This window comes from Calypte anna, chromosome 1 (assembly GCF_003957555.1).
Source record: "Calypte anna isolate BGI_N300 chromosome 1, bCalAnn1_v1.p, whole genome shotgun sequence".
NCBI lineage: Eukaryota > Metazoa > Chordata > Aves > Apodiformes > Trochilidae > Calypte > Calypte anna.
Genome location: NC_044244.1, coordinates 57529875 through 57542396, shown reverse-complemented (window position 1 = coordinate 57542396; position 12522 = coordinate 57529875). Strand labels below are relative to the sequence as shown.

The window sequence follows — 12522 nt, the reverse complement described above, 5'->3', positions numbered from 1 at the left end:
CACAATTGAAGTGAACTCTGAAATACAGAGCAGAATAAATTCACTTTATATACTTTAACTTGGAGAAGACAAATCTATATGGCACTCCCAGAAGGATTTCCAGCATTCAGTCATATATCTCAGCATTGCAGGTATACTTGGCAAGCATATTTTGCAGTAGAAATATCACTGCTCTTCCACAGAATGCCCTGGCAACATCCAAATTTCCTAAATAATCATCATACCTACTGTTCAAGTGTGTGAACACTGGGAACAGAAGTATCAGGGGGAACTTTTACAGATCTGGCAGAAAAGGCATCTCTCGGAGAATAGGAGACTTTCCACTGGTGCAAACCTTTGCTTTTTAGAGCCCTGTCTCTTTGCTGAAGCAACCATCTGGCCATCTCCGAGGGATGTGGTTGATGATGTGTTGCTGCTGGGGCTGGGTGTTATCTCTCCAGGTGTCTAGGAAAGCCTTGCATGCCATCACCATGTGCAGAACGAACAGCTACAGGTTTTTTAATGCTTAAATTCATTATTCAGGTTCCAAAATGTTGTGCAAGGTTGGTGGGGTTTTTTTGCTTGTGGTTTTAATTTATTTTTTGAGGGGTTTTAATTTATTTTTTGAACCCTAACCCTTCTGATTTTCTTTTTTGCTATTTAAGCCATAAACATGTCTTCACTTGCTCATAGGTTTTGGGGACTTTGAGAATGTTTTCAGTTCTACCTAGCAGCCACAAGCCTAGATATAAGTTTTAGTTGGATCCATTTTTGCATGACCAAACTCCACTTCCTTATGCAATTGTACATCTTTAATACTGATGCTTTCAGAAAAATCCCAGTAATGAAGGATCCATTACAAAGCTTTGAGATTTTGTTGCCAGGTTTATTCTTGTGGAGCAGAACCAATAAAACTTTAAGGAAGACGCCTTAGCCAAGTTTTTGAAAGTAGGCTATTTTACTGTGAAAAACAAAATTAAAAAAAAAATGTTGGAGATTGAAACTCGATTTAATTCATGCAACCATTGCAAGGTTTTTTGTGAGCTGGAACCAGACAAACAGGTGTCAGATGCATAGAAAACAAAGTAGTATCAATATGTTGGCTATGAACTGAGTCCTGCTTCCTCCTCCTTGCATGCATGAGTTTACAATGAGAGTTGGCAAAAGGAAATAGGTTTGCACATGATTAAATGTTGACAGCTGAGGAGCCTGGCTTCATGTCTACAGAGGTAAAATGTAAGAAAGGCTGCAATAGCAATGTGATGTTAGGGGAAAAAAAAAATCTCCAAAATGTTCCAGTTTAAAAAATACTCTGATTCAAGTTGCAAAAGGAAAATCATGTTTCCCTCCCGGGTGTGTGCTGTATTCCAGAACAATTGAGAAATACATGCTAACTGGAAAAGGGGAACAAGTTTTTCTCTTTCCTGGACTTTGGATATAGTTGTTTAGCCAACACTGAGAGAATCTCTGCATACTCAAAGGCTTCAGTCATTTCTGAAATATTGATCTGGGAAGGTCACTAAATTCCAGAGCGGGTGAGGTCAGGGTAATGAGATCAAGTGACAGGCCCAGTGGTACCCACTGATTTAGTTGTTTAGACACTGTAACCAAACCATGACCCTCTTGTTCTGCAGCCTCTTTGATCTAAGGATGTGAAAACACAGCTGCTTACTGGATATTGCATGTTACTATGCATGGAGGCGTTAGGGTAGCTTTTTTTTACATTTGCTTCAATTATTCTGGGGTTGGATTATAAAAATTAGCATCATCCACCTGTCCAGCCTTCTCTCTTACTCAGAGCCCTGTTTCCCTCTCTGTTGGTGTAACTAATGAGAAGACAACCACGCAGGATGCATGAGATACTGCTCCATCTGACTTGGGGATGGGAAAAAATCCTCCTGAAGGAGGCAGCGAGCAAGACTTCTAGAAAAAAATATATTCCAGAAAGGTATTGGTGGAGGGGGGAGGACAGAAAATTTTGCTGTTTTCACTCCTGGGAGTTTTGCCTAAGGACTAGCCCTGGATCAAAGTTTCTTCTAACAGACTTTAGGGTGGCTTTAGGTCACTTTGAATTGTGCATGGGGTGCTGGCAGAGGACCCCCTGGCTCACAAGCTTTGCACGAAGAGACTCATTGATGCCCCATTTCTTAGTACAAATTCCTCAGTGTCCCCTGTGCCCTGTGTTTCTCTGTGCGATGCAGCAGGCAAGGCAAAGTCTCCAGTGCACAACCTGGATCTGCCACAGGCTCTGTCTCTGCATAAAACTGCCCATGTTATGGGCCTGTTCAGGGATGAACCTGTGTTTATTTCTCTGGCTTTTGGATGGATGTTTGGTTTTCGACATCTCTGCAACACAGTGATTCCCTCTGGAGATGTTCTGTCATCAACTCTCCACTACCTATGCCAGAATCCACAGGGTATTTCCTTCCCCAGGCAGGAAAACTTAGGTATGAAGCAGAAATTAGGCCTATTAAAAGCTGTACCATGCTCTCATGGAAATATGTACGCAGATCCATATGAGATCATACACGGGAGCCCAGCTGCTTCCTGCCCCCAAGTTTAAACACCATGAGCACAATAGCAAAGTTTTCTGCTGTGACCTGGAACCACTTAGAGCAGAGGAGCAGGGTGGAGAATTTATGTCTTGCCCAGGGCAGAGCACATGGGCTCCCGGATGTTGTCTACTGTTGCCTTTCCACTTGCACAGAACCTGATCAAAATGTTTTTGCAGGCTTGCTCCAACTTTCCTGCATGGATTTTAATTCTTCATTTGAGGACTCTTTGCAAACTAAGCAGTAGCAGCCAGTGCTCAGAGAGGGCGAATGTTGAGAGCACAGCCAGGGCCAGGCTGAAGAGCCAGGCTTCTGCAGGGCTTGGCAGGAGCTGGAAGCCTGCAGTGCTCTCTCTGCAGGTATAAGGATTGGTCTCCTTTCCCCACAGCTGTAAGTGTAGATGGATTCAAAACCAAATAGGAAGGCAGCCTGGAGTGCCACTCTGTGTGTTCCTCTGAGCATGATTCAAAAGGTTGTGCTGGGGAAGTTTAGAGATGATTAGACATGCAGGCTGGCATCAGAAACACAAAGTGCATCCAGAGAGGCACCACAGCTCCCTATGAAGTCAAGCAAAAATGATCCCATGATGATTTCTCTCCATATACACACTCTTCCACAGAGACCAGTGTGGGGTGTGGGCACCTGGCCCCAGAGTGCTGAATGCTGAAAAAAATATGCTTGCTGACCAAATAATCTTGAATACATTGGAGGAGTCCAGTTTAGTTCATAATCTTTTTAAGTTTTACAGTAAGCACTAACTTCCACATCCTTAAAGTATGCTTAGTAGAAAGATGGTTGTCTTTTGAGGAAGGCAGGCAGCCACACCGAAGTAAAGAATTGAAGCACCTTCTTTATATGCTTTTTCTGCTTGTTTTTTAAACAGTGCTGGCTCTCCCATTTTGTATGTAGCATTTGCACAGTGCATGCATGAAAGATGAGCAGGAGAACAGTCACTCTAGGCACAGTTTTTTGCACTGTGCACAAAGGTCTGGAAAAGGCAGTTTTTGGGAATGCCTTCCTTCCTGTCACAAAATTGCCCTTAGCTGAAGAAAAATAAATTGCTTTATGGTGGTAGCTTTTTGTTTTTGCATGAGACTGGAGGTGTTTTATGGCAAAACTAAGTAATTGAAGTGCTCTGGTCTTTTTCTTCTGTTTGTTCCTTGTTGTGGTTACCCATCACCCGCCAAATGCAATTGCTAAACGTAGTATAACACCAAAGCAAATCTGCCAAACATGGTCCAAATTCATAGCAAAGCAACAAGTACTTATTTATATTTTAATTTAATGTGAATATTTGAGTAATCAGCAGATCATTGCTGAAGTGCCTGTCTGAGCTTTCATCAGGTTGATTTCTAATGTGGATTTGTATCAGAGCTTGTATAAAGAATGAGAGTGAAAGGAATTATTTCTACTGCTAAGCATTATCTGTGTGAAATACTCACCTAGAACAGGAGAGACCTAGCTGAACATTTCAAAGAAAAATAGCTTTCAAAGCATGCCATTTCTCTCTGTTCTAGGTTAAATGTATTATGTGGAGGCTTAAATAGCTACCTGTATTCTGCTCTTTCATAGAATGTTGGGAAACTGTCTGGAAGAAAACAGACATGTGGGCAATCCTGACTATTTAGCTTTAGCTAGAGTAAGCTAAGGGCTTTAAGGCCCATATTCAAGGTTACTGAAAGATGAGCTATGGGCAAAAGATAAGGGAGCTGGCAGCAGGAAAAGATAACAACAGGATAATGATGTAGCCAGCAGAAGTTCTGTGAGAACAGGTTTTGTGGCCAAGATATAGCCACCTGCAAGATATTGTTATATAAACAAGGGCTCTATATACAGGGAGTGTGAATTGTTAATAGACGACTTCACTTTAACCATATTGGTGACTACCTGTTGTCCTTAAGCCTCCATGGATTTTTCCACAATAGAATGCAATAGGGAATGGTAATTCACTTTTGTGTTTAATATTGTGAAGCTGTGAGCTGGCTGTAAAGACTGGAAGAACACTTGCACCCGGATGAGAGCCCTGCTCCTGTCCCACTGTCTGCTGAAGACATGGAAGATGTATGGCTGGAGAGCTTCACAGAGTGCTATAAAACTGTGTCAGGAGCATCTTGCTGCAGGGATCAAATAACTAAACCTGCCCAAGGCTGTTGTCTGTTCTTCTGATATGATGCATACTGATGATAGAGTACTTACTTCTCAAAGAAAATTCTGAGCTGGCCACATTTGAAGGGGACCGGGAAGTCCCCTTGCAAAGTGATGAGCAGCTCATGTTTAGTTGCTCTGTTACTTGCATACTAATTGAAAACATACACACATTCAGAGCAGAGAAAGGGTGGCCAGAGCATTTTCACACGTGACTCTTGAGGTGTTAAATCAGCCATCACCTTGAATTGCTGCAGTGCAGGAAATTGGAGCTGGGTCTTGCTGCAATTCAGCGTGAGGCTTGTCTGCCCAGGGAACCTCTCTCTGGGGTCAGTGGGAGCTTTCATGGAGTGAGGTTTCATGGTCCAGTACAGGTCAAGGAAATGAATTTCAAAGATGTTGTAGTGAAGGGAGAATCGGGAGAATGAAGTCAGTACTGAGGTGTGTAAGCAAGTCACTGAGCAAATGCTATTTCAGTAGAGGGTGTTAGGTAACTGTGGGGAATGCTGGTATTATTTTCTGCTTTACTAAAGATGGAAACACTTTGTTAAATTTAAACTCTGGCTTTTGCCTATCTGGTTCTTATAGCAACCCTGTAAAGTGCCTATGTGATATTGAAATGGATTAGATGGGCTGTGGTGGAGACTGTGGGATTAGAGCTCACTTTTCCACGGTCATCCACTTGCTCTGGGCTATGTTTTTGCCTCCTGTACAGCTGTACCTGGCTATAGGTATGCTCCTGCTCAAATTCTTTTCCAGAGTTCAAAATGCCATAGTCTTGCTAGCATAACATTGCCAGCCATGGAGCATGTGTCACCCCAGCAGGCTGTCAGTATAATTTCTCTTTTCTTGAGATCCTGGCATTAAGGCAAAGTACAGAACACACAACAGCAGCCAGACAGGAGATCCAGGGGATGCTCAGAAGTGAGAGGGTGCTACTGTGGGAGGCCATGTTTCTGTAAGCTTTTCTGTGAGTTTTGCTCTTCCCCATTATTACAAGCTGTGCTGGAGAGAAGGGCTAATGGACAGAGATGTTGCACTGTGCCAGGGCAGAGTTGTGTTCTTACAGAGCTCAAGATTATGCCGTATCTGGGAAGAAAGCCTGGGATTATTCAGTCGCTTGCGTAACTGCTTGTAAGAGTGTTTGTAATCAAGGACTTGGGTTCTGTCCATATTTATGAATGACCAGGGCTGAGTCTGGGCATAATGCCAGCACTGATACTGTGTGTGAGTTGCACAACTATTGTGGATAGATGACAGAGCTGCTTCACACTAGGCTGTGGGATGGACGGGACATCTGGCAGGGTTTGTGCTCCCTGCTTTGAGCAGCTCAGGCACAGTGGGGATTGCTACTGTATGAGCACACAAGCCCGGCACACTTAAAAGTCCTTCTACTGATTTAGCCACTATCTCTGGCTAAATCAGAGAGCTCTTTCTCTCCTTCAGAAAATTTAATTAGTTACAAGTCACCTCTTGAATTTATCAGGAGCTGGTCTCCAGCAAAAATAATAATAAAACCCTCCATCCCAGCTATTAGCTTGCTTGAATATAATTGACTCTTTTTGCCTTTCATTAATGGCATATGGATACAAAGTCTTTACTGTACTTGTTGAAATGTTGGGCAAAGTGTTGCAATTAGTTCCACAGCTGCTTTGGTCATTGATGTTAAATGCTCCTGCTTCTCTAGAGGCCACTTTAAATGTGAACCCAATCCAGGCCATTATTACCAAAGCCTTTTGCTTTCACCCTCAGTGGAAGGTGTGGAAGCCTTGATGTTACCTAGAGGAGAAAAGTAGCAAAACTCTCCTGTGTTTGTTTCACTTACACCTCAAGGCTCTGCTCTGCCATGTGGTCTCCCTGCACCACTGCTGGGCATCCCATCAGGGATCTGTGTATAGCTCTCACACTGCAGTTACCACTTTGCAATGATCAAGTCACAGCTGGTCTTTGTGTTGTATTTTCCTCCCCTTCAATGTCCCCTGTGTCATGCGTCCAGGTGACAGTCCCTGCTGACAGGACTAGCTCCCAGTGCTGGTCTTCAGCCCCTCCTACAAGTAACCAGGATCCTCTCAGCCTCCTGTGTCTGCTTGTGCAAGACAGAAAGCAGAGAAATCTTCCTGCTCTGCAATCCTATGATCTAAAGCAGAGGACTGCTGGGACTGCTGTATTAATTATTATCTAATAGTTGTTGGCCAGTATCCTGGATGGAGGCTTTGCTTGCTGTACTGACATCTAGCCAGTTTGGGTAAATACTGGATTGCGTAAGAGAGAAGCAGTGAGAAAATATCACACTAATCTCTCAGAAACAGCCTGAGATGTATGACTTCTTTGCCTTGTCCTAAATGAATTAACACTGTCGTAGAAAGTGGAAAAAACCCAAGTCTCCTTGTGCTTCCTACTTGTACAGAGTAAGAGAGGAATTTTCCCTTCCTGACCACATGTTGTCATGTCATTGGATCCCTTCTGAAATGACACAGAATTAAGGATATAGAGTAATGTTCCTGTGGTAGCGAAAGATACTTATGCTCTAATTTCACTTCCTTACACTAAATAATCTCTTTTTTTCAAGAAACACAGTTCCAAGTTAGTGGGAAGTTGCCCTGTTTATTTCCAGCAAATACAAGTAAGTACAGACAACAAAGAGCAGTTTATTTTAAGGGGAAATATAATTCCCAATTTTAGCATGCTGTCGGTCATCTGGTCACAGAAATATTCTGTTGTTTCTCTTCTGGAGATGCAACAGAATTCCCTCGGTTCCTTCTAGAAATGTGCATGTACAAAGCACCCAGCAATAGAGCTCTGAAGGACCTCATCTTTCTTTCAAAGTAGCTGCTTATCCAACTCCTTTTCAAGTATATTTTTGCCCAAAACCAGGATTCAGCATGTTGGTTGTGCCCTCTGCTTGAATAGTTTTTAATTCTTCATAGCTCTCTGGCTGGACCAGTGAGACCGCATCATCCCCATCAGCAGCAGGAGCACAATTCAGCCCTAAAGAGTGCACTTCCTCATGGTGGTCTGTCAGCAATTAGCAGGAATGACACTTCCCTTTGAAAACTAACCCTTTTTAGGAGGAAGACGGTGGCTGCTAGTTTTAGAGAGCAAAAAATGCAATTATCTTTACCAAAGGAAGGGAGCAGCTATAACAGAATTTTTTTATCAGGCTAATTTTTAGACTATTTGGGTAATTCAGTGATTATTACTGCACAGCTCTTTTTCCTTAGGGGATGCTAGGCTGTTCCAAAAGCATTTGTTAGTTTACTTAGACATTAAAGGGGTCCTTATGAATTTAGATTATGCTAAAGTACTTCAAAGTGTCCCTAGAGGTGCAAGCTGCTTTGAACTTAACCTTTTCTGCCCAGTGTTGTCATATGTGTGAGCCCAAAGACTGTAAGCAAGAGGTCGGTGATTCTCAGTCTTTTTCATACTCTGACCTATGTTATAACAGGAAAAAATAAACAAACCAGCTTCCCTCTGATCTAGCCAAGAAGAATGAGAAGAAGGTTTCAGTGGGCCTCTTTGTAACTCTCTTCTTAACCTACTAACTCTCCTGACCCATTAAATGGGACAAGCAGGGAAAAAACAAACAAACCCAACTTTAAATACCCATTGCCTTATTTCTAACTGATTTCCTTTAAAATATGTTTGGTCCTCAGGGCATCTTGAGATCTCAAGTTTCGTTGTTTTTTTTTTTTTTAATATAAAATTTGAATAATGAAGCATGTGAGACAGTTACGTGGAAAAACACAAGCTTTAATAAAGCTGGTCATGCTTCTTGTGAGCTGTGTATATCACACAAAAATGTGTGGCTGGATCCTCCTCTGGGGCTGTTCAAAATAACTGCAGTGACTCCAGCAGTGCTGTGCTGATTTACGTGAGGTGAGAATCTGGCTCACATCCCGCATTATCTTGCAATGTGACTGTAAGGCTGTAATGCAATCTTATGCACCTCGTTGGGTTCAGGGGCAAAATAAGTGCCCATGTTTATTTTTAGAAAAGCACGTCATCAGAGAGGTTCATATGATTCTCTCTCATAAAAATATATATATATTTTTTTGATTGCTGTTGAGCTCTTTTGGTGCTTGGAGACTTAAAAAAGAATAATTCAGTATTTTTCTTCACTCAGGTAGCTGGATAGTTTGTTTTTTCCCCTTTCTATTGCTTCATGGTGTTGGAGGTTATACAGGCCAGACATTATTTTGCACATGATGCAACACAGCTCTTGTTTTTCTTGAAAGGTGGGTCCGACTGCACTTTTTTTTCTTTTTTAGTTTTCAGGTGTCTCTACAGAGTCTGCATTCTCCTTCACTCTTTAAAATAGAAGTTGGACTGCTTGAGGGTTTTGTGGGTCATGGACTTCTCATTTTCCCATCTGAAATCTGAGCCCTCAGACCTTACAGTCATCTTGGCTACAGATAATCGTGACGGTTGTTTTTCCCTTTTTGACCCTTTGCTTCAGTCCCTGGGCTACAAAGGAAGCATGAGGGCTACTGGTGTCCTTGGGATCAGGGTCTGTTACTGATCAAAAAGCCTCCTGGACGTGTACATCCTGTCTATGTGCCAATATCTCTCCTAATAGCATTAGGGAGGATGAAATTTGGAGTGTAAGTTATTTCTGTAAGCAGAAAGTGCTGCCTGTTTCCCCGTGAGGCATGAGCAGCCTTTTAAGAACGTTTGGAAGCGTGAAGCAACAAGGTACTACTGGGTGTTATCATCAGCATTCTTCTTGAAACTATTTTTATTTGCACATACTTTATCTCCAGCATTTCTTTAGTCTGAGAAGACCAAGCAGATGCCACATGCACCGTTTAGCCCGGACGGCCAGATGACACAGTGCTGTTTTGACTCGAAAGTCAGACTTCTGCTAAGCATCAAGGGGCAAACCTTTATCTCTGCACGTAGTGCTGAGGGGTATAGGGAAGAATTAACTCCCTCAGTCAGTGGAGCTGATCTAGATTTTCCATTGCAGTATTTAACTGTGAGCCTACTAGATACAAGGCTCTTTTCTCTGACACAGCTTTGTGACCTTCTATGAAACTTAGATCTACCACCCCTGTCCCAGTACCTCTCCACCATCTATTTCTCCTCTGAAATTCAACTACTGCAAAGAAAGTGCAGAAGCCTCTGCTCAATACTCAGATAAAGGTAAATGAAAAGTCTTTGCATTCTATCCCAGCTCTTAATGAAGTGCAATCACCACCTTGATCCTGCTGGAATGAAGATTGCCAGTGCCCCAGAGAAAGCGACTGGCTTGCCCCCAAGATGTGTGTAAACCATAAAGGTCGTTCTTGAAATGAAGAGCTTTGTAATAAGAATTTGTCAGTAGATTGTAATGTATTGAGTCAATTGGACTGACATGGGTTCTGGGTTGCAGCTTGCTGTTAAGGGCAAATTCTTGTCCCCTACCAAAATCCTTTTAAAAATATCTTTTAAAGCATGAGGTAATCTTGTTCTGTGGAAAGTTTAGTGCATTTGTCTTCCCTGCTGCAAGATAAGCATAAATTAGGCTGTGTTATGATAGAGGTGCTCACTGAAACAAATTCCTAATAAAAGAATAAACACGGAAGCCATCTGTCTGTACCCTCCACATTCCTAAGTGAAGCCTTCCTACTAGCACAACTTGGAAGGGAACTGGTGGGGTGGACAGGGGATTCTGCTTGATAGTAAGCACCAAAAAATAAGGAGAGATGCGTTGAAGTTAATTCTACTTCCCAAAAAGTAAGTCAGATTCCCACTGTACTTTTATTATGCCAGCCAAACTAATCCAAATCTCATAAGCCTTTGCTTTCAAAAGCTGGGGCACTCCAGCAATGTGAAAAGCTTCTTCCACTAGATCAGATGTGCAACTTTCTTGTTGCTGTGTTGTCCAGAGTTTAGCCACTGAAGCCGTACATTTGTCTGCCCTATCTCCAAAGAAAATCCCACTGTCAGAAATGAAACAGTTTGTAACAGGTCCAAATTAAAGTACATAATTCTTTCTAGGTTAAATTATGCATAGCTTTTCCCTGGGTTTGATGGTGGCTTGCAGTCTGTCTTGTCCAACCAGAAGACTGCATTTAAATAATGCTTGGTAAATGGATGCTTGTTATAAATGTCAAGAGCTTAAGAGGAGTATGCACTGACGAAGGACAGAAGAGGTTTGACCAGTTTCATCCACAGTTCTAAATTATTGATCCTGAAAACAGAATCAGCTGCTGAGCAGTGTTTAGATTTGAAAGTGTGGGCATTAAGAAGTGAAAGGTGACATTCCTTTAGAGAAGTTACTCTAACACAGCACAGAATTGTACTTCTGATACTGGTTTCTGCAACACATTTTGCCTTAAGACTTCAACTACACAGTAAAAAACCCCTGAAATTCTTTTAAGAACATTGGTTTTTGTAGTGAAATGAGGCAATCAGGTGTGGCTAATTACGAGGTGGGAGGCGTGAGCTTGTGCCAAGCCCACCTGTGCCCCATTAAGGCCTACCCCAGCTGCGCATGAGCAGGATTGGGCAACCAATAAAAGGTGACCTTCCGAGTGAATGCCCAGCTCACTCTCGAGGAGCCAGAGGAGGAGGTGGGCTGAGTCTGAAACAGAAGCATGGAACAAGGCCAGCCAAGTCTAAAGGCGACAAGATCAGAGCACTGTTTGTGCACCCCAACAAGAACACCTGCTTGACTTCGAAGCGCCGCACCCCGAGAAAGGTTTCGTCTGCTACAGTTTTTCCAATTTGAAGGTGGGAGAGCTTCAACAAAGGGTAAGGATTTGCCACTGGTGCACAAGTCCTCTTGTCAGAGGACTAAGAGGTCAGAGCTAAGAGTGGAGCTAGAATTTTGGGCTTTCTTGTCAGTGTGCTAGATCTTATGCATGGCATTGTATTGTGTTTGTGTGAAAAATGAGTACCACGAAACTATCTTTTCTCCCCAGTGTAGCTGCAGTGTTTCCTGAATATTGATAACAAAGTGAAGCGTCAAGAATAAATTCTAGGACCCATATTTCAATTGTTCTGCAGATGGTGATTACAGAACAAGGGGAAAGTTGTGGTTGCAGTGAGTGGCCTGTCACTGTCTGAAAGCTGCCTGGGCTTGTCTGTGCCTTACTTGCCCTGCATTAGATGGGCTGAACTGAGTTCCTAGTGCATGTGATGGTCTCCTACATAAATGACTTGGGCTGGAAGGAAGACTATGTGGTGTTCATCTCAAATTCATGGCCATCCTGGGCTGGTTTTGAGAAGGCAGGCTGCCAGTGCTAGGTGGCTGCTGTTACTCTGTACTGTTAGAGAAAACCTTGCTTCTTCTCATGTTTCATTGCTTGCCAATTTGCTCCTGATCCATATAGCTTGTTTTACCATGAGAGCCCCATTCTGAATGATTAACACCAGTATTTGCCCTTGCAGAATGCAGGTGCCCAGAACAGGAGAGTCTGTGGCCCAAGGTTTCTGGTGCACCTTGTTTCCTGACCCATACAAGAGTCCAGAGGAGCCACCATGGACCCTCCAAGGTGTCCTTTGTACCAAGCCCATGTCCTCACTGGCTCTGGCAGCTTTGGCACAGCATTGTCAGTCCCTCAGAACCATGGTGACTGCCAGCTCAGCATGAATCCTTCTTCACCCCTCTCTCTGTTGGTTCTGGTGGTACCCTTCCAGTAGCACCTCATAGTACCAAGAGACCTTTCACAAACAGTATATCTATTTGGGAGGGGTATGGATTGCAGAGAGAAAGGGGGGAGGGTTTTTTAAACTGCCTCCCAACAAAGATTTGTTCTTTCTGTCTGTGGTTAATATTGATTTGACATATATTTTCTGTGACTCAATTTAGTCTTTACACTCATCCAGCTGTAGGAACTCTGGTTTGCAATTGGCTGTGTGA

General features: G+C 42.9%; 1 protein-coding gene across 5 annotated transcripts in view; it reads left to right on the top strand.

The window, feature by feature from the left end:
- TBXAS1 (thromboxane A synthase 1) overlaps positions 1-12522 on the top strand; it is a 244161-nt gene that overhangs the window by 31098 nt on the left and 200541 nt on the right. The window lies entirely within an intron of this gene.